The following is a 25,398-nucleotide window of genomic DNA, read 5'->3' on the forward strand; positions in this document are numbered from 1 at the left end:
CTTTCCACTCAACGCATACAGTTTTGCTACCAATCGAGAATTCTACCCTTATGGTTTCAATTTATACAATATTATCCTTTGATTATTTAATAAGTTCCTTTATGTTGAAGAAAAAAATATATGAGAAATTTGTGAAAGGTAATTTATAAATCATTAAAAATTATATTATTTATTCAGTAGAATTTGAAAATTTTAAAAATACAAAAGGTATATTTTTATATCTTTAATAGTTTTCTATAGTAAAAAGTGACAAAAAAAAATACTAAATGTACATTTTATGTTTAACAAAAAAACAAAAACAAATGGTACTATTAAAAATAGAAATAAAAATCCAAAAGCATTATGTGAAATGAAATCAAATAGATCAAATATAATAATTTTAAGATGATTAAAATAATATATTTATATTACTAAAAATACATAATTTTTGATATCATATTTAACAATCATCTATTTTTCTTGATTAATTAAAGTACTTAAAACAGTTCTATAGGTAAAAATTTTCTAAAATATTCTTTTTCATATAATGACAATGATTTTATCTTAAATCCTACAATTCAATTAGACTCTAAAATCATCAAATATTAAACTATTTATAATTTTTGAAAAAAAAATTCTATTTATTCAATATAATATAGTTTTTGCATATTATACTATAAATTCCATCATTTCTTTTTAAAAAATTTAAATATAATTTTTACTTTGCTTATTATATTTACCTATTTTTTTATGGAAAGAAATTCAGCCCACTGAGGCTGGCAAGATGCTCGTTTCTTACTAGAATGGATAGATCTAACTGACTTTTTCTTACATGCATTATTTCATAATCTAACTATCCAATATACAAACAAATATACCAAAAATTATTATAATAAAAAACATAAATCGCAAAAAAAAAAATCGCAAAACGTACCTGAACTTGTCTGCAAAGAGTGCGAACGACGATGAGAAGTGATCGGGTTTGCAATGGAGCGGAGATGGCGGTGTCAGGCGGGCTGGAGTGGGGTGGCGAGACACTGGGACGGCGCTGCGAACGGAGGAGAAGAGAGGAGGAGAAGAAAGAAAGAAGAATAAAGAAGAAGGAGGGCGTCTGGCGTTTAAAGCCCTAAAATGTGCGACCAACCAGTCGGTCGCAAATTTCATTAAAATCAGTCGCAATTTTTAACTCTGCGACGTCGTTTTACTTCGCACCAAAATTGCGACCGATTTGCGACCATACTTTTCGGTCGCAAAAAATCGGTCGCAAATCGGTCTTAAATAGGTCGCAGACTTTTCTCCTTATTTTGAAGCGCACAATTTTGCGACGGAATAATAGATGGTCACACATCGGTCGCAAAATTGATCGCAAATCCGTCGTACATTAGTAGCAAACTGGAAACAAACTCACATAAATTTTTAGCGCTACAATTAGCGACTGTTTGTCCATAGGTCGCAAATCGGTCGCAAAATTGTTCGGCCGCAAATTGGTTTCAAATAGGTCGCAGACTTTTCTCCTTATTTTGAAGCGCACAATTTTGCGACGGAATAATAGATGGTCGCACATCGGTTGTAAAATTGGTCGCAAATCCGTCGTACATTAGTAGCAAACTGGAAAACAAACTCACAGAAATTTTTAGCGCTACAATTAGCGACTGTTTGTCCATAGGTCACAAATCGGTCGCAAAATTGCGACCGAATTTATTCGGTCGCAATAATCGATAGCAAATTGGCATTTTTTTTGTAGTGAAATCTAAGTTGTTGAGTCCAGCAGGTAAGGAGGTGTTTAATAAGTCTTCTGTAACTTCTTTACTTGTCTATTCTATGCTAGCAGTCTAGTTACCGGAGACTATTTATGGTATGGTGGATAAGCTTGCTAGGAATTTTTATTGGTGTCCGTGTCCATCTCAGTGGTGTATCCATTTGGTTGGTTTGCATATGCTTAAAAGGCCTAAGAAGTATGGTGGTCTTGGTTTTAAGAGTCGGTTGCTTAATATTGCTATCATGGGTAAGTTGAGTTGGAAGCTTTTGCTTAATGATTCTACGCTCTAGGTTCAGGTGTGGCTTTATAAGTACTACTAGGGTGTGTCGTTTCCATCTTTTCTTATGCCATACTACTCTAGTTTATGGCGGGGCATCGTCCACAGTTTTAATATTCTCTCTTCTCATACCACCTGAAATGTTGGTGATGGATAGCAAATTAGTTTACGGTTTGATAACTGATTGTGTGTAGGGCCTTTGATAGATGTAGTGGGGGATGTGGTTATGGGTGAGGAGCATTTTCATGTGGCTTCTATTATTAAGGGAGGTGCTTGGGATTTTTCGTCTCTGGGAATGCCTATTCCGAGGGCTATTAAGGTTTTAATCCACATCGTTCCTCTTGCTACAGTTGTTTCTCTTTTCGATTTGGTGGTTTGGGGTTTCTCTTCGACTAGGTACATGCTGCTTACTCTGCTTTTTTATTTAAAGAGTTTCATTTGGATGATTTTGTTAATTCTTTTTCTTGGGTTTGGAAAATGGATGGTCTTCCTAAGTCAAAGCATTTTTTATGGTTAATTGTGCATAGACGACTTCTTACTAATGAACTTCGTTTTTCTCGTGGGCTTTCCCATTTTGGATTGCGTGGTTTATGTGATGTTGATAGCGAAACTCTTTTACATTTGTTTTGTGATTGTGTGGTTACTAGATCCTAGTGGCAGTAATTGATGATTTTTTTTTTTATTCTGGATAATGTTGTTTTTTGGTTTTTTCAGAATTTGCATAAACCTCTTTTGGGTCCCTTTGGTTTTGCATGGAAACACTAGTTTTTAGCTGGTATCTGGTGGGTATGGAAAGCTCAGAATTTGCATCTTTTTTCAGAAATGAGGTCTTCTCTTGTTCTCAATTGACTTATTGTGTTTTTAAAGTATGTATGGATATCATGCTTTTTGCCTCGGGATCTCCTATTAAGGTTACTACCAAGTTAAATGTTTCCTAGATTCCCCCCTGAGGGTTGGGTTAAGATTAATTATGATGGTTGTAGTCTCGGTAATCCTGACTTTACTAGTGGTGGTGGTCTATTTCCCGACAATGTTGGGTTATGGTTGGACAATTTTCTTCTTAATGTTGGTATCACTACTATTTTAGTGGGGGAGTTATTAGCTATTCGGGCTAGCCTTCTTCTAGCTTGGGACATGGATTTCGTTTTCTTATTGTTGAGACTGATAGTTTGGAAGCTGTCCGTTTGGTAGATTCTGTTTTGCCTTCTTCTCATCCTTTGGCGGCTATTATTTTGGATATTTAGGATTTATTGTTACGGGATTGACATTGTTCTTTGCACCATGTTTTTTGGTAGGGTAATGCTACAACACATCATTTAGTGAGGTTGGGTGATTCTATCTCTACCTCTCTTCATATTTGGGGTTTTGTACCCTCTTCTAGTCTTTAATTCATTAGGCTAATGCCTGTGGTATTAGTTTCTTGACGTAGCTTTTATTTTTTCCTTTTGCAATATATATACTACTACTAGCATTTCATCAAATGTCAAAAGGAGTAAATTATTTATAATCGGCTCTTTCAAGTTTTAAACAATAATATAAATGCTACACCACCAAACACTATAAATAATAGAGTTAGTCTTTTGATCTTAGATAAAATATCAAATGTTACTTTAAGAGCTATTGCTAAACAAGGCCTAATTAAACTAATTGTTAAGTGTTTTTTTTTCTCTCTTGTTTTTTTTTTCCCTATAAGAAGAACAAACGAATCTAGAACTACATATAAGCTTTCACCAAATTGATTTACAATCAATCATATCAACGATCGAAGAACCTTGAACATGAAATATCAACTACTTTAAAATTTTCAACTCCATTTGATATAAAAAAATGTGGAATTTATTTATAAATGAACTTTAAATAGAATTAATTTATAAATAAATTTTTCTTATTTCAAATAAATTCAAAATTGAAAATTCATTTTTTTTAATTTTTTAAAGTACTCTTGGCTGGAAGATTAGAAGATGGATAGTTTTGTGATAAATCTTTAGGTAGTTTAAGTTTACGAAATTCATTTGAAAATTCTACCTTTTATTGTAGAATTGGGTTTAGTTATATCCAAATCTACAAAATTGAATTTTTATTATTGAGTTTTTTTTTTTAATATTTTTCATACCAAACACCAAAATTTGAATTTTATAAATGAATTCCATTGAATTTTGTGGAATTCATTTATTCCAAATAAGGGATTAAATTATAAGTTTACGAGAATTATTAATGTTATGGATGGTCTAACAAATAATACAATTTGTACTGTTAATCGATTGTTCTTTCTTGTATTTTATTTTTCCATTTCCTTCAAAAATATAGAAGGTAAGAGGTCTTTAATTTGAATTTTTCTAATTACTATAATTTTTGCGAATTTGATGAATAATAGGTGTTATTTTTATAGTATTTTTAATATAGTTTTTATTAGGATTTTTAGTATTTTTAATTACTTTAATTAGTTTTTATTTAATTTTATTTATGTTTTTTTCAAAGCTTCCTTCAATCATATTTCACTTTATCTTAAGGAATTTTGTAGGATTTTTATAGAAAACCAGCCAAAAATGTAGACAAGACTGTACCCAAGCCGTGCCAGATAACACGCCCGTGCTGAAGACCAGATTTCGCATTGGGTCGAGACTGTCAGTTTCAACCCATACCGCTTGCGTGGACCTACATGAAATGCTTTTCTGATGTGCCAAGCAAATTTAAATGCTATTTAGACGGTAGAAGAGTCCTAATTGGGAAGAAATACAAAGCTTAACAGTTTCCTATTTCCAAAAGATTTCTTACTAAATAAAGATTTACTTTCCTAAACGAACACGAATATATTTTAAAAAGTCTATATAAATAAAGAGACTAGCCATAGTAAAAAAAAAAAATCGGTTCATTGTATATTCCATCTCACTGGTTCTATAATCTTTTGTTCTATTATTTTTCTCTCTTTAAGACTTCAAGTGATCAAGAATTGTGTCAAGATTCAAGGAAGTCATCCATGTTATTTGACTAGTTTTTATCTCTAAATTCTAAATCTTGATTTTACTTTTCATTATTCACATTGATTATGGAATTATTATCAAGTTTCATTGAGTTTTATTTAATTACTAGGTCGAACTAAACTCTTATACTAGGGATTGGATGTAGCTTAATTTTTTTTCCAATTTATAATATTATATTTGTTTTTCTTTGTTCAAAGTATAATTTATTATTGAACTTAATGCCTCCAGGCAGAAATTCTCCCCTGGATTAATTTTTTTCATTAATCACAATCGGGAGAAGAGTTTTGATACGAAAAAGGTAATAAATTACATGAGAATAATAACTTGATGCGGAAGCTATATGGTTTTACTCATGAGAGGTTTTCATAAGTTAACAACTTTAGGTTATGAATTCATAAACAAACCATAAAACTTAATGATTTAATTCATGTTTGGTTGCACTATTGGAAGATAGGTAATTAGACCGGGTTAAAATAGCTAACAAAACATTAGGAGAGCTTGTTAGTGATTTTAGGGTTGTTTTCCCTACTTGAACAATTAAAATTGATTAATGAACTAATAAAATAAATTGGATAGAATTAAGTGAAGTCAAAATCCATAGTAGATTTTAATCCTTGATTTCTTTTAATAAAAAATTGCTTGCTTGATTTCATTTTATTATCTTTTATTTGTTGAATTTAGTTTCTTAAAATAATTTCCCTAAATTGCCCTTTAAATAATAGTAGATTAACATAATTTTGGTACTTGGCATACAATCCTCGAGAGAACGATACTCTACTCATTATATATTACTTGTTGCGATTTCGTACATTTGCAAAAATCACCGTCAATGAAAATAATTAATTCCCTATTAGTAACCATAATATTATTTTTTTTCCTATTTAATTTTGAATGAAATAAAAGAATAAAAGAAAATAAGACAACCTGCATTCAAACATACAGGTAACTCAGTTACCTAAATTTAAGTAAGATGGACTTCACATTATTGTGAGTAAGAGTTCCATTATATAATTTTTTTTAAAATTTTACCTTAATCAATAGAAGAAATTAATGAAAAATTGATCTTCTCATTATCTTAGTTAGCAGAGGCTCTCTCTTTTAGAGAATTTAATTTGGGTTAAAAATCTTGAGATTCCAATTGATGGAAAAAGCATACAACGGAAGCCACAAAAAAAGCATATGCATAATATATAAGCAAACCACATAGATATAAAGGACATAAAATCAAAGTTACGGAACTATAAATATCTCTTAAGAGAAAAAAATCAGTACTGGTTTCGATTTTACTTTCACATAATAGTTTCTACACCAACAGCTCATGTTCTATCGAAAACACACTATTTTTCTCTACAGTCTTCTATTGTGTGACCTAGATTATTTCTTTAGAACTGTCTGCGTGGGTAGACAAGTATTGAGAGGGAAAACGAAAATAATAAAAGACTGGCATCCAGATTTAGCCTAAACGTCTCTGATATATATTTTTTCAATTAAAATTAATATTAACAAAAACGATATATATATATATAATTACATTTTTGCAATATTAATATTAAGTTTGATTAACCTTTTAATTAGTTCTAAATAACACAGGCACAATAGGAATCCACAGGAATAAAATTAATAACGTTACCTTATAATAATAATGTATCTATACAAGCTATAAAACATTATTAATAAATTATGAATTATTCCACTAAATATTCATAATCGAACTCCTTATTAATTTCGAATCTCCTAACAGCATATAAACTCCTCATGTTAAGATTATAGATACCTGTCAATTAAATTAAATTGCCGACCATTTAATTTAATTGACAATTTAATTCCTTAAGAATTCTACTTAACTTATTTCATGTGTCAGATATGAAATCCACTAGCAGGCTTTTACACAATGAAAACATATAAGTTTCTCAAAGTTTATCATCAATCCATATACCGAGACAGGAACTCTACCAATAAATTGATGTTTCACAAATGCACATTATTATTGTCCAATTCATAGAGTTTATTGCTCCATAATGAAACTCACCCTTTTAATGAATTAGAACAAGAGACAACAAATATTGCTAATAACAATCAAATCAAGATTAAGACTAATTAATATATGTCTATTAATGAGCTAGAGAATTTATTTTATTTACTCAGTATAAATATACATATTCTCTACTTGCTCTATGTTCAATACATAAAATATGCACCAATACAAGAAGTTAGAATTATACCATTCCCATAATCAAGATAAATTACTTATAATCCTGTGTTACAATTATATCGATGGTTTGATAGCTTCACCTTATATTGTGAACAAACTCTATATCTCATATGAACAAAATGATTTGATCTTCTATGCATAGAATACACTCTATACATAAAATCATCCACTAGCATAAGATAAAAGACAATAATTATAAATATACCATAAATAATTTATTAAATGTAAATCTCAGTTTCATCAATAAGAAATAACATCTTCACTATTACAAAGGCATGATTAATAGTATAAACTCTATCAATCTTTCACTAGACTCAACCATGCAGCTATAGATATACCCTTCTACATGCTTTCAAATATCATTGTAAGCAAGCTCTTCGTAAAAAGATATGCTAGGTTGTTTTTTGATGCAATCTTGGTTACCACCATATCACCCCTATGAACTATCTCTTGGCTAAATGATACTTACACTCAATATGTTTTGCCCTTTTATGCCATCTTGGTTCCTTCGAATTCACAACTGCCCCGCTATTATCACAGTAAAGTTTAATCGGCAATTTTGCTGAAGGAACAACACCTAGAGCCAACAGGAAGTTTCTAAGCTAGACCGCTTCCTTGGCTGCTTCAGAGGCTGCCACACATCCGGCTTCCATGGTTAAATCAACTACACAAGTTTTCTTAGTACTCCTCCAACTTATGGCTTCACCTACTAGGACAAACACATTTTGTGAGGTAGACTTTTTAGAATCTTTATCCGACTGAAAATCTGAATCTGTATACCCAATGAGTATAACATCAACTGATTGGTAGATCAGCATATAATCTTTTGTCATTTTTAGGTACTTGATTATATTTTTTATCGTAGTCCAATGCTGTCACCCTAGATTAGACTGATATTTGCTAACGATGCCAACAACAAAATAGATAGCAGGTCTAGTACATAAGATCGCATACATGAGGCTTCCTACTGTAGATGCATAAGGAACTGCCTTCATGCTTTCTATCTCATTAGGTGTCATAGGACACTGATCCTTAGATAGAATAATTTCATGCCTGAAAGGAAGAAATCATTTCTTGAAATCCTCCATGTTAAAACGAGCAACAATCGTATCAGTATAAAGAGCTTGGGATAAGCCTATCATCCTATTCTTACGATCTTCCGTAAGCTTGATCCTTAGAATGTGAGCTGCTTCTCCCAAGTCCTTCATATAAAAACATTAGGACAACCAATCCTTAAATAAAGATAACACATCTATATTATTTCTTATAAGCAGAATATCATCCACATACAAGACTAGAAACACCACCTTGTCCCCATTCCACTTCTTATGCACACAAGACTCATCATGACATTGCTCAAAATAAAAAATTTTGATGGACCTGTCAAAAAAAGTATACCATGACCTATATGCTTATTAAGTCCATAAATGGACCTATTCTATTTACAATACATATGCTCCTAGCCATTTGCTACAAAACCCTCTGGTTGCATCATATAGATGCATTTATCAAGAATTCCATTAAGGAAAGCTGTCCGGACATCCATTTGCTAAAATAAATAGTTGAAATGAGCAACAATCGATAAGAGAGTTTTAATAGACTTAAGTATGGCTATCAGCGAAAAAGTTTCCTCATAATTGATCCTTTCTTTCTGAGTAAAACCTTTCGCAACAACCCTATCTTCAAAAGTTTGCACTTTTCCATCTACATCTCTCTTTTTCTTATATATTCACTTGCATCCAATGGGTTTAACCCCTTGAAGTGGTTCTACAAGTTCCTAGACTTGATTAGAGTACATGGACACAATCTCTGATTTGATAGAAGTAAGCCACTTATTGGCATCCTTATCCTATAGTGCCTCGTCGTACAGAGTGGTTCAATATTTAACTCTTTAGAAATTTTGTCATATGAATCCCTTAAGAGTGTATATCGAACTGACTTCCTAATTACGCTCCCACTACAATAAGACACTACTTCCTGGCACACTTTCATTTTGCTGTGGTTCTAAGAGCGACAAATCTATGACTGGAGATGGGAATGTGTCATGGTTAGAACTCTATTCTTTGACATCTCATCCATCACCATTTTCAGGTAGTGGAATGATAATAGGGACTTCTACTTATGGTACATCCTACTCAATATTGTCTATTGTAGTTGGAATATCACTCTCACTACTATGTTGCTACAGCGAAATGTCATGAACTACTACTTCAGGCAGCTAGTGATCAGTTAGTCTATCAACATTTCTTCCACTACAATGAGCTAACAGAATGTCAAATCCGACTAAGGTTGGTTCAAGTTCTTAGAATCTAGGAAGGTTATCTTAGGTACACTATCCCATCACAATTCTTTCAAAACTAGTTGACTCCTAGGAATTTTGTTATTAGTATAGTCCTCCTCTAAATAATGAGCATTGGTACCAATAATGACTTTACTTGACTTAGGACTATAAAATAAACCCCCTTTCATTTCTTTGGGATACCCAATAAAGAAGCACAATTCAGTATTCGAGTCCAACTTATATGCCTTCCCTTTCAGCACATGGGTTGGACACCTCCACATCCGAACATGTCTTAAGCTAGGCTTACGCCCAGTCCATAGTTTTGTAGGAGTCAAAGGTACTGATTTAGATGGAACCAAATTCAAAATATACCCCGTTGTTTCAATCACATGTCCCCAAAACGAAAGTGTTAAATGTGAATAACTTAACATAGATCTCACCATCTCCATAAGCGTCCTATTTCTCCTTTCTGCTACACCATTCTATTGTGGTATATTAGGTGCTGTGAATACTCAAATTTTGAGGCTCAAAAAGCCAGTTTTCCCAGACTGCAAACAGTCCGGCCTGTAACAGTGCCATGCCAATTAGTTTGACTTTGCTACAGTAAATTGTGCAAACAGTCCGGCCGGACCGGATGCCATTTTGGACATTTACTGGAAGTATGCTAATATGGTACTTAAAACGTCCGGGATGTCGCGAGGATCGCAGAACTGGTCCCGGAATAATTTTTGGAGGTCCGGAACTCCCAGAAAAGCCCATGGAGTGAAATACGGGGGATCCCACCGCACACGGCGGCAGCGGCCGCCGGCTCCGGCGGCAGCAGCCGCCCCGCCTCCTGGGCGACAGTAGCCGCCCAGCCTCCCAGGCGGCAGCTGCCGCCGAGCCTCCTGGGCGGCAACTGCCGCCCAGCCAGGCGGCACCTGCCGCCCTGGACCCGAAAATGGCCTATAAATAGACCATTTTCAGCCTATTTTTGACACCCTTGTCTGTGTTGACGGACGATCTTCCTCCCTCCCATGCTCTTTGCGATTTCTTTACCGTTTTTTGCATTTTATTTAATTTTTATTGCATTTTTATTGCGATATTTGGACACTAAAATTGAACAAAAAAAAATAAATTAATTTTCCCCAAGCAAGGAATTTAATCTGAAATTAAGAAGTGGTCGTCGGTTAAATCAGGTACGTAAACGAAACTCTGCCTATTTAATTTTAGCACTTCATGCATGTTTCTCTTCTACTCCTAACAATTCTATAATCGCATAAATGCATTCACGTCTTTATTTTAGATAAATAAACTGTCTTAATTAATTTGATTAAGCTTAGATGCCCGGTTAATCAATGATCGTGGCATTAAAGCCTTAAATCCGATAATATTGGCTAAAAGAGCCTAGTTAATTAATAACTACGGTTCAATTGCCTTATTTCGAACAAATCTGGCTTAAGTTCAATTAATCAATAATTGCGGCTAAAAGCCTTAATCAATCACGTTTTGGCAACAAATTGCCTACATTTAATCAATCAATTCGATAACAAATTGTCTATGATTTAATCGATTCTTAAGCAAACAAATTGCTTATAAATAAGATTAATCATTTTCAGCGACAAATCGCGTAAAATCGACACTTTTGGCAAAATGCCTTTAAAATCAACCATTTTCGGCTCAAAGCCGTAAAATCGACATTTTTAGCAAAATGCCTTAAAATGAACCGATTTCCGGCCAAAGGCCTAAAATCAACCATTTTAGCGACAAATAGCGTAAAATCGACATTTTTGGCAAAATGCCTTAAAATGAACCGATTTTCGGCCAAAGGCTTTTAAAATCAACCATTTTCGGCTCAAAGCCGTAAAATCGACATTTTTGGCAAAATGCCTTAAAATGAACCGATTTTCGGCCAAAGGCCTAAAATCAACCATTTTAGCGACAAATCGCTTAAATCGAACATTTTGGTAAATTAATTGCCTAAATCAACTCATTTCGGCCAAAGGCCCTAAAATCAACCATTTCGGCGACAATCGCCTAAATTACACATTTTAGCAAACGAATTGCTTAAATCAACACTTTTTGGCCAAAGGCCTTAAAATCAATCATTTTGGCGACAATCGCCCAATCAGCACTTTTGGCAAACAGATTGCCTAAATCAATCATTTTGGCTAAGAGTCTTAAAATCAACGACTTTGGCGACAAATCACCCGACAACCGTTTTTGGCACAAATGCCTTAAAACCAACACATTTGGCGACGAACGCCTAATCGAATCAATCGATCATTTGGCAAAATGCCTAAACAAAAATCATGCACAAAGCATACACTAAATCATGCACAAAGCATACACAAAATCATGCACAAAGCATACACTAAATCATGCACAAAGCATACACAAAATCATGCACAAAGCATACACACTCATGCATAAAGCATACCCATTCAAAGCCCTTCAAAGAAGGCCTATCGAACTACGTTGACTTTGATCTTCCATTCAAACGGAAGTACGTAGGCACGTTCGGGATTTCACTCCGGGCGGCAAGTCGAAATCATCGAAATCACTTAAAAATTTCATTAATCCACCATTCACCTTGCAAAGCATTCATTTATCGGTTAGTTCATCAGCATGACATAGTCTCGGGATCCATCTCGGGTTTGCATACCATGCCTTACACATTGGGATAATTAATCTAGTAACTAGGTTAATTAAAATTGGAGTCATTTAGGGTTTTTTCCTAGTTTACCCTGAAATAATTAAACAAGGTGGCGACTCACACACTCACGTGCATTTCTTTCTCTTGTCATATGCATCACATGCCTATGCATCCGGGGAGAGGGGTTCACAGTTTGGCGGCTCTGCTGGGGAAAATTAATTATGTAATCATTTTGCATAAAGTGGACTACAATTGTTGTGAAAACTAACCGGCCTTTCTTTAAGGTATTATTTTATTATGCTTTGTTTTGTAGGGTGACCTAATATGAATCAAGTGTTCTTTCCTTAAGAATACTTGATATGGAAATTCAGACTTAATTAATGTGATTAAGACATTAAAACTTGTTGATTTATTTGCACGATTGAGAATCTTTTTCTCCATTGCATAAAAAATGAACTTCAAATGAATTTCTTCTCTTTCTGTTCAAACTTCTGAGTCTGGATAGCAAGTAGCGCTGATCGGCAGGTCTCTTTGATTATGTCGACGGACAGCCAAAGCGTCCTCCCTGTTACCGCAAACCGTCCCTAATCCTTTTGGGGATGGCCCATGAGTATGCGTACCGTTGGACCCACGCGAAACTCCTTGTTTCACATGTGGTTAGGTATATCCATACTCAAGGTTCAAGGGTCCTTTATAAGTCTATTCTCTATTTGCGTCATAGCCTATAGAACCTATCCCTTAGGACTGTATGCACCCAATAATGTGAAGCATATCATGAACAGATTATGTTGTGATGTTGTGCGCATTCACGCATTCATCCCATACTTCACAAATAAAAAAAAAAAACATTCCATTTCAAAGCGGGAAAATCACATTTTGGTCTCTGAGACTTGAAAAATTACATTTTGGTCCCTGAGACCTGGAAAATTACAATTTGGCCATAGAGGCCCAAAAATTTTCAATTTGGCCCCAAAGGCCTTAAAATTTCCAATTTGGCCCCTAAGGCCCAAAAAATTTTCAATTTGGCCCCAAAGGCCTAAAAATTCTCAATTTGGCCCCAAAGGCCCATAAAATTTTCAATTTGGCCCCAAAGGCCTTAAAATTTCCAACTTGGCCCCTAAGGCCCAAAAAATTTTCAATTTGGCCCCAAAGGCCTAAAAATTCTCAATTTGGCCCCGAAGGCCCAAAAATTTCCAATTTGGCCCCGAAGGCCCAAAAATTTCCAATTTGGCCCCGAAGGCCCAAAAAAAATTCCCAATTTGGCCCCGAAGGCCCAAGAATTCCCAATTTGGCCCCAAAGGCCCAAGAACTCCCAATTTGGCCCCAAAAGCCCAAAAATTTCCAATTCAGCCCCTAAGGCCCAAAAATTTTCAATTTGGCCCCAAAGGCCTTAAAATTTCCAATTTGGCCCCTAAGGCAAAATTTTCATTTTGGCCCCAAAGGCCTAAAAATTTCCAATTCGGCCCCAAAGGCCCAAAAATTCCCAATTTGGCCCCTTAAGGCCCAAAAAATTTTTTCTTTGAGAACTAGGGGCCTTTCGAAAAGTCGAGATGTCCAGCCCTAAGCACTCTACCTTACATATCACATCCCATTGGGTCCTATCCTAGGTGTCCTAGCATACCAATATTACTCTACACTATCTCACATACCTTATGAAAACACCTTGTATAGGATAGTCTAAATCGTTTTGACTATGTCCTTTCACAGGTACCCCTCCAAAGACCACTAGTACTCAAAATACCAACTGAGCTCTCACCCACAAGTTCAACAACCCTGACTGCACCAATGGCATCACTGTCTGACATCCGAACCCTCATGGAACAATTGGAAGCCAGAATGGAGGCCAGAATGAATGAGGCCTTAGCTGCACAAAGGACTGCCCTAATAGCTGAACTAAGTAGTGGAAATGGAAATGGGGCTTCAGCTGGGGGAAGTGGACCTGCTACCTCCAATCAAGGACCTGGTGCTGAACCGACAAGCCCTACCCTTAACCTGGATGACATGCCCTCCAAAACTGCTTCTGAGCTGGAAGCTCAGAAAATGAGAGAGAAGCTGGAATTGTTGGAAAGATCTATCACTGCCCTTAAGACACACAAGGAAGTGGTGGACATGGACTCCTTGTCCTTGTTCCCCGAAGTGAGACTGCCAACAAAATTCAAAATGCCCAACATGGATAAGTTTGACGGAACCACCTGTCCCAAAACTCATCTGAAAATGTATGTGGGTGCCCTAAACCCATTTGGCCTGAACAGCGAGCTCCTTGCTCAGTTGTTTCAGCAATCTTTGACTGGTGCTGCATTAAGATGGTTTGTAAGCTTGGATCGTTCCAAAATGAAGAATTGGGAGGACATATGCAATGCTTTCAACACGCAGTACCATTATAATATCGAAGTGGATGTTACCCGGAGGGAGCTGGAAACCACTAAACAAAAGAACAATGAGCCCTTCTCCTTGTTCCTTTCGAGGTGGAGAGCCAAAGCTGCTCAAATGATCAACCGACCCTCTGAACAGGAACAAGTTGACATAATAATCAAGAATTTACTGCCTGTCTACCAGTCACAGCTTCAAACACAGTACTTGCCTACGTTCCAATCGCTCATTGCGACTGCAACTAAGGTGGAAGACTTAATCCAGTTGGGTCAACTCAAAGAAGACTCATACAAGAAGCAGAATCATGCTGGGTCCAGTGAGACAAATGAAATAGCCAGTATAATCCCCACGAATCCTTTACGTGTTGGGAATTTGGGAAGCAATCAGCCAAGGAGGCAATATATTGATCTCGACATGCCAATCCTTTTGGTGTTCCGAGAAGCGGTGAAAGCAAATTTACTGAAGCCCTTAGAAACAAGGCCATTACCAAACCCCCTGCCCCAGAATTTCAAAGCCAATGAATACTGTGAGTACCATCAAGGACATGGGCATAAGACCGAATCATGCTGGACTTTGAAAAACCGTCTACAAGACCTGGTTGACAATGGGTCTATCATCCCCAAGAGCAAGCTGAATAACAACCAATCCCTTGCCTAACCATGGGATTAATGCAAAAAAAATTGCTGAACAAGAATCGTTCGATCCTTTCGAACTTTTCTTAGAAATGAATGAAGTTTGTGTCTGAGAAGGTTGAGATCAAACCTCCAAAAGAATAAAAGAATTGTTCAAGACCAACAACAACATGTCTGATTGATTGAAGCATCAAGAAGAACAAATTCACTACAGTCAATTCAATCCTAGTCCATCATAGTCCACCTAGAGTCTATCTTTTAGGGCCTAGTTTCTTTTTTCTTTTCATTTTCATTCAAGTTTTCATTCAATTTAAATTTGTAAATCTAAGTGTCTTTTGTACACAAATTTTGTCTTATCAATAAAAAGGGACCAGTTTACGTTCCAATCATGTTTATACTCTCTCTCTATCTTTTCCTGTGAAAGCACAAAAAAAAAAATATTAAAAAATTAAAAAAAAAAAGAATGATAAAAAAAAAGGATAAAAATTGGCAAAGAAAAATGCATTCATTTGCTCTGCATCAATCAAAGCTGGGGGCATCCAAAGAAGCACCATCATAGGGGAAGTTTTGAAGGGTAATCATGGAAAGGATCCAGCAAAGGGTACGCAAGACTTCAAACAGTACCGAGACAAAACCGATTGAAGGGGTTAGGGCCAGAATGGTTTCTCTGAAAACCCAGGAATGGAAGATGCTCCGACAGAGAGGTGTATGAATTTTGAGCTTAAAAGCGACAGAATAAAGAGGTTATGTTTGGAATTGGGTTGGGTCTGCACGAAGTCGCAATGCTATCCATACATCTCAGAATCAAGTTGCCTCGAAATTCTTTATGGAGAGGCTGCTTCTAAGCAAGCAAAAGAAAAAACGGGTCAAAAGGAACCTCTGCACAGAAAGAAATCAAAGACAAAGCTACAGGAAATCAAGTTGTCAAAAACGGGTCAACCGTAAGCTCTCCGTTAAATTCAAGCCCATCAAGGGTAGATGACAGATCATTTCAGCCATAAGGACAAAGACCAAGCGGCTGCTCACATTTTGAAAAAGCAAGTTAAAAGAAGCAGTCATTTCCACAAATTGGATGACAACAAACACCTTGAAAATCAAGCGCCAGGCATGGCACAAGTACAAGTGTCCTTATAAATAAGGATCATTTCTCAAAACAAGGAAAAGGAAGAGTCTCCTCAAAGTTCCTTATGGAGAGGAGAACCATTGAGGAAATGAGTTTCAAATTCAGAGGAAGATAGAGTTCAAGAAAAGGAATCAAATTGACCTCAAGAATTCAAACATGGCAAAGCCACAAACTCAAAGCATAAAAGCTTCTTCAACACTCGAGTAACTTAAGTTACCACCACAATGTGGGTATTCAAAACTCTTTGTGATGAATACAAGTCATATTTCAGTCAACCAGTGGTAAAACCACTACAACAACAAAGTCAGATTCGCCTAGAGTCAATAAGTTGATTCAACATCATCAAAGTCGGGAATGAATCCCATAAAGACATCAAGCCGGGAAGGAATCCCGCAAAGACATCAATCGGGAAAGAATCCCGCAAAGACATCAAGCCGGGAAGGAATCCCGCAAAGACATCAAGCCGGGAAGGAGTCCCGCAAAGAAACCAAGTCAGAAATGAATTTTGCATCAACATCAAGCCGGGAATGGATCCCGTAAAGACATCAAGCCGGGAAGGAATCCCGCAAAGACATCAAGCCGGGAAGGAATCCCGCGATGACATCAAGCCAGAAATGAATTCTGCATCAACATCAAGCCGGGAAGGAATCCCGCGAAGACATCAAGCCGGGAAGGAATCCTGCGAAGAAATCAAAACAGAAATGAATTCTGCATCAACATCAAGTCGGGAAAGAATCCCGCAAAGATATCAAGCCGGGAAGGAATCCCGTGAAGAAATCAAGTTAGAAATGAACTCTGCATCAACATCAAGTCGGGAAGGGAATCCTGCAAAGACATCAAGTCGGGAAGGAATCCCGCAAAGACATCAAGCCGGGAAGGAATCCCGCGAAGAAATCAAGTCAGAAATGAATTCTGCATCAACATCAAGCCGGGAAGGAATCCCGCAAAGACATCAAGTCGGGAAGGAATCCCGCAAAAACAGCAAGTCGGAAATAAATTCCGCACCAAGACGGAAAGGAATTTCGCACTAACATCAAGCCGGAGATGAATTCCGCACCAGCCGAGCACGAAGTTCGCATCCCGGAAGGAACTACGAAAGACCTGATTCTCCCCATCCCCCGAAGAGTTCTTGGAGATACGTAGGCAGCCACAAAGGCGCGGTCACAAACATAAGTCTGCATCATAAAAAGCATTTTCTCTTTGCCAATAAAAAAAAAATATAATAATAAAAATAATAAAGAAAAAAGAAGAAAAGAAAAATAAAAGCTGGAGTCGAAAACCCGAAAGGGCGGCTTCAGGCAAGAATTGAGCCTGCTAGGCTGAAAACCCGAAAGGGCGGTCTAGGCAAAAGTTAGGGCAAAGAGCCTGCTAGAGTCGAAGACCTGAAAGGGCGGCTACTAGGCAAAAGTTAAAAAAATAAAATAAAATAAAAATAAAAATAGAAAAAAAAAAAAGTGCTTTCAGGAATTCTTTTAGAGAGTCCATTTTTGTAGGATAAACAGCAAAATTCACTACAAGAAAAATTTGAGTCTCTAAATCGAGTCTCCAATGAGTCTCTAAAATCGAGTCTCCATCACCAGTGGTCATTCCACTACGAGTCACAAAAATCGAGTCATTCTCAAAAGTTCATTTTGAAAGCGTTACTCTTTGAGTCATTCCTCGAAAAAAAAGAGAGAGAGGAAAATGTCAATTCAATCCCCGGGGTTTCCAAAAAGACCCCGAAAAATGTCATTCGTCTCCACTCGGACCATCGTTTCTTCGATCCTTTCAAGACGAACGATGTCATCCACGTTGTCCGTTTTCCTCGAGTCATGTAAGTGGCTTTGTTCTCTTTGATTCCTCAATCGATTGGACAAGTACAATACCAATGTCTTGAAGTATTCCATGGTCAGCACCATTCTAGGGGCAAGAAGTGATAAGAACCTTCACCATTCTCCCATCACAGAAGTAATCACAGAATTTTTAGTCTTTCATTAAGAAGAAATTCTACTTCAGCTAATAAGGGCATCAATACTCTCAAGCAGGGGGCAAAATCCTCCAAGACCGATTCAGGGGCAAGTGTTATAGAAAAAAAAAAAAACATACACAACCCGGGGTGAAACCCAACCATCGTCAATCTCTTTTACGCAAGCCCAGGGTAGAACCCGGTTAATGGTTAACTTTTTTTACGAAAAACCTAGGGTGAAACCCTAACCAAGGACCAACCATTTTTTTCATCCAAAACCAAGCCATTTGATCATTTCGACTTTAGGTGGACCCTTGGTTCTCAAAAATAAAACAAAACTCTTTTCAAGCCCTCATTAAGAGGCAAAACATCTTTTCAAATCCTCTAAGAGGCAAAATCACTTTTTAAGCCCTCATTAAGAGGCAAAACATCTTTTCAAGTCCTCTAAGAGGCAAAATCTCTTTTAAAGCCCTCATTAAGAGGCAAAACATCGTTGCAAGTCCTCTAAGAGGCAAAATCTCTTTTCAAGCCCTCATTAAGAGGCAAAACATCTTTTCAAGTCCTCTAAGGGGCAAAATCTCTTTTAAAGCCCTCATTAAGAGGCAAAACATCGTTGCAAGTCCTCTAAGAGGCAAAATCTCTTTTCAAGCCCTCATTAAGAGGCAAAACATCTTTTCAAGCCCTCTAAGAGGCAAAATCTCTTTTAAAGCCCTCATTAAGAGGCAAAATCTCTTTCAAGTCCTCTAAGAGGCAAAACTTGTTTTTAAGTCCAAAAAAAAAAAAAAAAAAAAAAAAAAAAAACATCTTTAAGTTACAAACATATATCCATACATTTGATCATTTCATTTCAAAAAAAAAAAAAAAAAAAAAAAAAAAAACAGCGGCGAGGTTTCCTCCTCTGCCCATCCTCAAAATTTGCTCCTTCAGACAGCCACTGGCTCTCATAAATCATTTTTATGATAGCCAATGGGGCGCAACTGTGAATACTCAAATTTTGAGGCTCAAAAAGCCAGTTTTCCCAGACTGCAAACAGTCCGGCCTGCAACAGTGCCATGCCAATTAGTTTGACTTTGCTATAGTAAATTGTGCAAACAGTCCGGCCGGACCGGAGGCCATTTTGGACATTTACTGGAAGTATGCCAATATGGTACTTAAAACGTCCGGGATGTCGCGAGGATCGCAGAACTGATGCCGCCCTGGACCCGAAAATGGCCTATAAATAGACCATTTTCAGCCTATTTTTGACACCCTTGTCTGTGTTGACGGACGATCTTCCTCCCTCCCACGCTCTTTGCGATTTCTTTACCGTTTTTTGCATTTTATTTAATTTTTATTGCATTTTTATTGTGATATTTGGACACTAAAATTGAACAAAAAAAAATAAATTAATTTTCCCCAAGCAAGGTATTTAATCTGGAATTAAGAAGTGGTCGTCGGTTAAATCAGGTACGTAAACGAAACTCTGCCTATTTAATTTTAGCACTTCATGCATGTTTCTCTTCTACTCCTAACAATTCTATAATCACATAAATGCATTCACGTCTTTATTTTAGACAAATAAACTGTCTTAATTAATTTGATTAAGCTTAGATGCCCGGTTAATCAATTATCGTGGCATTAAAGCCTTAAATCCGATAATATTGGCTAAAAGAGCCTAGTTAATTAATAACTACTGTTCAATTGCCTTATTTCGAACAAATCTGGCTTAAGTTCAATTAATCAATAATTGCGGCTAAAAGCCTTAATCAATCACGTTTTGGCAACAAATTGCCTACATTTAATCAATCAATTCGATAACAAATTGTCTATGATTTAATCGATTCTTAAGCAAACAAATTGCTTATAAATAAGATTAATCATTTTCAGCGACAAATCGCGTAAAATCGACACTTTTGGCAAAATGCCTTTAAAATCAACCATTTTCGGCTCAAAGCCGTAAAATCGACATTTTTAGCAAAATGCCTTAAAATGAATCGATTTCCGGCCAAAGGCCTAAAATCAACCATTTTAGCGACAAATCGCGTAAAATCGACATTTTTGGCAAAATGCCTTAAAATGAACCGATTTTCGGCCAAAGGCTTTTAAAATCAACCATTTTCGGCTCAAAGCCGTAAAATCGACATTTTTGGCAAAATGCCTTAAAATGAACCGATTTTCGGCCAAAGGCCTAAAATCAACCATTTTAGCGACAAATCGCTTAAATCGAACATTTTGGTAAATTAATTGCCTAAATCAACTCATTTCGGCCAAAGGCCCTAAAATCAACCATTTCGGCGACAATCGCCTAAATTACACATTTTAGCAAACGAATTGCTTAAATCAACACTTTTTGGCCAAAGGCCTTAAAATCAATCATTTTGGCGACAATCGCCCAATCAGCACTTTTGGCAAACAGATTGCCTAAATCAATCATTTTGGCTAAGAGCCTTAAAATCAACGACTTTGGCGACAAATCACCCGACAACCGTTTTTGGCACAAATGCCTTAAAACCAACACATTTGGCGACGAACGCCTAATCGAATCAATCGATCCTTTGGCAAAAAGCCTAAACAAAAATCATGCACAAAGCATACACTAAATCATGCACAAAGCATACACAAAATCATGCACAAAGCATACACTAAATCATGCACAAAGCATACACAAAATCATGCACAAAGCATACACACTCATGCATAAAGCATACCCATTCAAAGCCCTTCAAAGAAGGCCTATCGAACTACGTTGACTTTGATCTTCCATTCAAACGGAAGTACGTAGGCACGTTCGGGATTTCACCCCGGTTGGCAAGTCGAAATCATCGAAATCACTTAAACATTTCATTAATCCACCATTCACCTTGCAAAGCATTCATTTATCGGTTAGTTCATCAGCATGACATAGTCTCGGGATCCATCTCGGGTTTGCATACCATGCCTTACACATTGGGATAATTAATCTAGTAACTAGGTTAATTAAAATTGGAGTCATTTAGGGTTTTTTTCTAGTTTACCCTGAAATAATTAAACAAGGTGGCAACTCACACACTCACGTGCATTTCTTTCTCTTGTCATATGCATCACATGCCTATGCATCCGGGGAGAGGGGTTCACAGGTGCAGAAAATGAAGGTGTAATTCTTTGTTCTGATGAAAAACAAATGAATTCCCTAGAGAGATATTCACCATCACGATCAGATTGTAATGATTTGATATATTTATAATGTCATTTCTCCATTTTTGCCTTGAATTCTTTGAATTTCTTAAAGCATTTAGACTTGCGGTGTAACAAGTAAATATAACCATACCTTGAGTAATCATCCATGAAAGTCACAAAATACTTTAAACCACCTCTAGCCTGGATATTCATTGGACCACACAAATCAAAATGAATTAATGCTAATACTTCATTGGCTCTATTATCTTTTAAAGGGAAAGGCCTCTTATTTTACCTTCCAAACAGGATTCACAGGTTGGTATTGCCTCCACTTTCAATGAACTCAGGAGTCCATCATTGACCAACCTTGAATCCTATCTAGATTAATATGACTAAACCTTAAGTGCCAAAAATATGTTTTATTTATTTCAATAGCACCTTTTTTTTATGTGGCAGATTATTTGTGTTATGTAATTCACGATTCAGTTGCAGTTCAAGAATAACACTTAGAATATAAAGGTCATCTATCAATATACCAGAATAGATATTTTGTTTTCTAAATTTAATAACAACAGTCTCATCGCAAGATACTGAATCATAAAAAAATTCATTAAAATAAATTGAATATCCATTCTTTCCCAAACAAGAAATAGAAATTAAATTCCTTCTAATTGAAAGTACATAAAAAAAATCCTTTAAAACTATTATTCCCAAAACTAAGACAAATATTTTTTATAATTAAAATTGCAACTTTAGTTCCATCTTCCAGGAAGATGCTAACCTCTCCTTCACTAAGCTGGCGCTTTACCTAAAACCCATGCAAAGAATTACATATATGATTAGTGGTTTCTGAGTCTACACACCATTGGAATGTAGAAAAGACCGTAAAACATGTTGTAACTACCAGTAAATGAAAAGAAGACTTACCTTGTGTTTTCTGCCTGGTAAATAAGTTGGACATTGCTGCTTCAGTGTCTCGCTTGCTTAAAGAGGAAACACTTGCCCTTAAGCTTTGTAACCCCAACACCAGCAACTACAACACCTATTCTCGGCTTAGGTTTCTAAATTTTTATGGCCAAAAGCATAACCTTTTCCAGTATTAATCACAACAGCTTGAGAAGATGGTTTCAAGATAGTTTCTGTAGCCCGTAGCCCTTTCAATAATTTTACCAAAGAGAAATCCAAATGATTCATGTTATAATTAAGGCTAAAATGTGGAAAACTATCAAGCAGTATCTAGAGCACAATCTCCACCTGTGATTCCTTATCAATCTCAACACCTAGGATGTCTAGTTCATTCAAAAGACCAATCATTCTCAAAACATGATTCCTAACTGGAGACTCCTCAACCATCTTAGCAGTCAACAAAGCTCGAATGGCAGTTTGTTTAGCTGTCTAAGTTTGATCTCCAAACATTTGCTTAAGGCTTTCCAGGATGTCATAGTGAGATTCCATAGACTGATGCTAATGTTGCAATACATTTGACATAAATGCTAAAATTTTAACATCGCGCCATCTTATCAGCCTTAGTCCACATTTTGTATGGTTTCTGTTCCTCCTCAAAGCATCAGCGACAGGTTTCTCAAGACACACCTCAATAGGCACAAACTCTTATTCCTCAGCAGTTAGCATAATGTCTAGGTTTCTCTTCTAATCAACATAATTAGGACCCTATAGCTTATTTTGGGTGAGAATGGTGGTAAGTGGGTTAAAGGAAGTCATTCGAATCTGAATACATTACATTCATAAAATCATCATCACAACAGTATATTAATAACATAGTAAGACTGAATTTAAAACCATAATTGCAATATCTCGTATATTTACAAAATCATACAATTGCACCTATATTAAAACTTAGCAAGCAGTACACCAACAATGAGGAATAGTAAATTTCGATGGGAAATATTACTACTCGTTGTAAATGCTAATAAAATAATGAATATATGAAAGAACAATTTTAGTCCTGTAAGAAATAACAACAACTTAAATGGAGGGACATTGCTATTAATTATAGTCAAGTGTATTCTATTACCTAAAATAATTCCATTGCCCCTTCAATAAAATATTTAGATAGAGAATAAATCAATGTGGACAAACATTAGAAAGTTTTCCTTAGTGAACTTATAACACAGCTAATCCGATGTGGAATTAAAAATAGAGTTATTTCAGATATAACTAGTAATTGAGACTGTGAGATAAGTTTAGTACCTTACTCTCACTCACTTGAAAAAATATATATTTTTTTCTTTCATTTTATGTCTCTGATGGATACTTAGTAACCTAAAACAAGTATTTCCAAAGGAATTGCATAAAAGAAAAATTTTAAAAAAATTAAAAAATTCTAAAAAATTGATCAAAATAGAAAAATGCCTGAAAATCCATCTAAAAGACCTTGGATGGTCGAAAAATGACGGACAACACTGCATTTTCCGTGAGTTTTGATTAAAGGGTCATTTTTAATGTCTCCATCAAATTTCAGCTCAATCGAACAACATTGCTGTTTTTACACTAGTTTATCGATTAGAGCAGATTTGGTTTCTAGAGACAGCAATATCCACAAAAAAATTAAATTGCTATTGATTAATCTAACATATTGTATCTCCAATTAAATCATAAATAGACAGATTTAATAACAGCAGTAATCGTTTAAGAATAAAATCATATTTTAATCAAACTAAGGTTCCACTAGTTTTATCTATATTCGATTTCAACCACAACAATAGATTAAAACATGATTTTAATCACAGTAACAGATCTCATAAACAGGAAGACTAAAACACTAATTTTTTCTATGATACAGATCACACATATACTTTTGAAATTAAAATATGCAACCTGATCATAAAAAACGATTACTTATATTCATGAATAAAGGCTCTAATACCTGTTAATGGAAAAATCATACAACGGAAGCCACAAAAAATGCATATGCGTGATATACAGGCAAACCATAGAGGTACAGAAGCATAATTCAAAGTTATGGAATCATAAATACCTCTTAAGTGAAAGAAATCAATACTGATTATGATTTTACTTCCACGCAATAGTTCCTGTTAACATACAATAATAAAGTATATTAAAATAATAAACATAGACTCCTAAATAATCTCTAACTACCAACTAATGAAGGACTCGCAATCCTTATCCTAAAATAATTATCTAAAATCCAGTACATATACTACAGATTTACTCCAAGGATGTGTTAATTTCACAATCTACAATACCTCAAATTATGAGAGTGCAACAATTGGTGCGGTGAGCGTGGAATACACCTTCATATCCTAAAAAACCCTAACCCTTTCTCCGGAAGGCAATGGCTAACAATCCCATCAAACTCCTCAAAACTAAAGACCAAGACACCAGCCATGATGGTGCCAATGGGGAATCCACCCTAGTGCCTACATCAACCACCAATCCCCAAGTAGCAACTGCCTTAGCTCAGGCTTACTCGTAGTTCACTGCCGTGCTAAAATGCCTCTTGGAAAAACCTTAACCTAGTAGCGAACTAATACCACCCACCAGGCCGGCAAACCCTCCCCGCCAAGAACTTAGCCCCCCTCCAACTTCGCTTAAATTCCAAAGTCATTCGTACCTGATCAATACCATGAGGTGAAATCAAAGGTGGACCCTAGTGCAACTATCCCCAGCAGCTAAGAGCTAAGTCATACCCAGCTGATCTTTGACGGTGCTAATCTCCAAAATGTTGTCAAGGAACTAGTTTGGGAGTGTAAAGAGACATGAGAAATAGGGGATTATGGTCTTTGACAAGACTTGCCAATATCAGTTGATATTTAGGCTGCAGTTTTTCCACCAAAATTCAAGCTTCCTACTTTCCAATCATACGATGGATCTACTGATCCCCGAAGCCAGCTGGCGACCTTCCAAATGTGATGTATCTTCAAACCAATTCAGAGGATCTGATGTGTAAGTTCTTCCCAACTACCCTTGAAGGAGCAGCTCAAGAGTGGTATCAAATGCTCAAAACAGGATCCGTTCATTCCTTCTCCCAGTTGGCCATAGCATTCCGAGCTCTTTCCATAACATGTGTACCATCTAAAAAAATATC

At 36.0% G+C, this 25,398-nt stretch overlaps 1 pseudogene; it reads right to left on the bottom strand.

Moving 5' to 3' along the window:
* Window positions 1-8,275: 8,275 nt before the first annotated feature.
* LOC149497500 (uncharacterized) lies at window positions 8,276-23,051 on the bottom strand (annotated as a pseudogene).
* Window positions 23,052-25,398: the final 2,347 nt, after the last annotated feature.

Source organism: Jatropha curcas, chromosome 3 (assembly GCF_041381405.1).
Source record: "Jatropha curcas cultivar XTBG-Jc1 chromosome 3, XTBG_Jcur_1.0, whole genome shotgun sequence".
In the NCBI taxonomy this organism is placed as follows: domain Eukaryota; kingdom Viridiplantae; phylum Streptophyta; class Magnoliopsida; order Malpighiales; family Euphorbiaceae; genus Jatropha; species Jatropha curcas.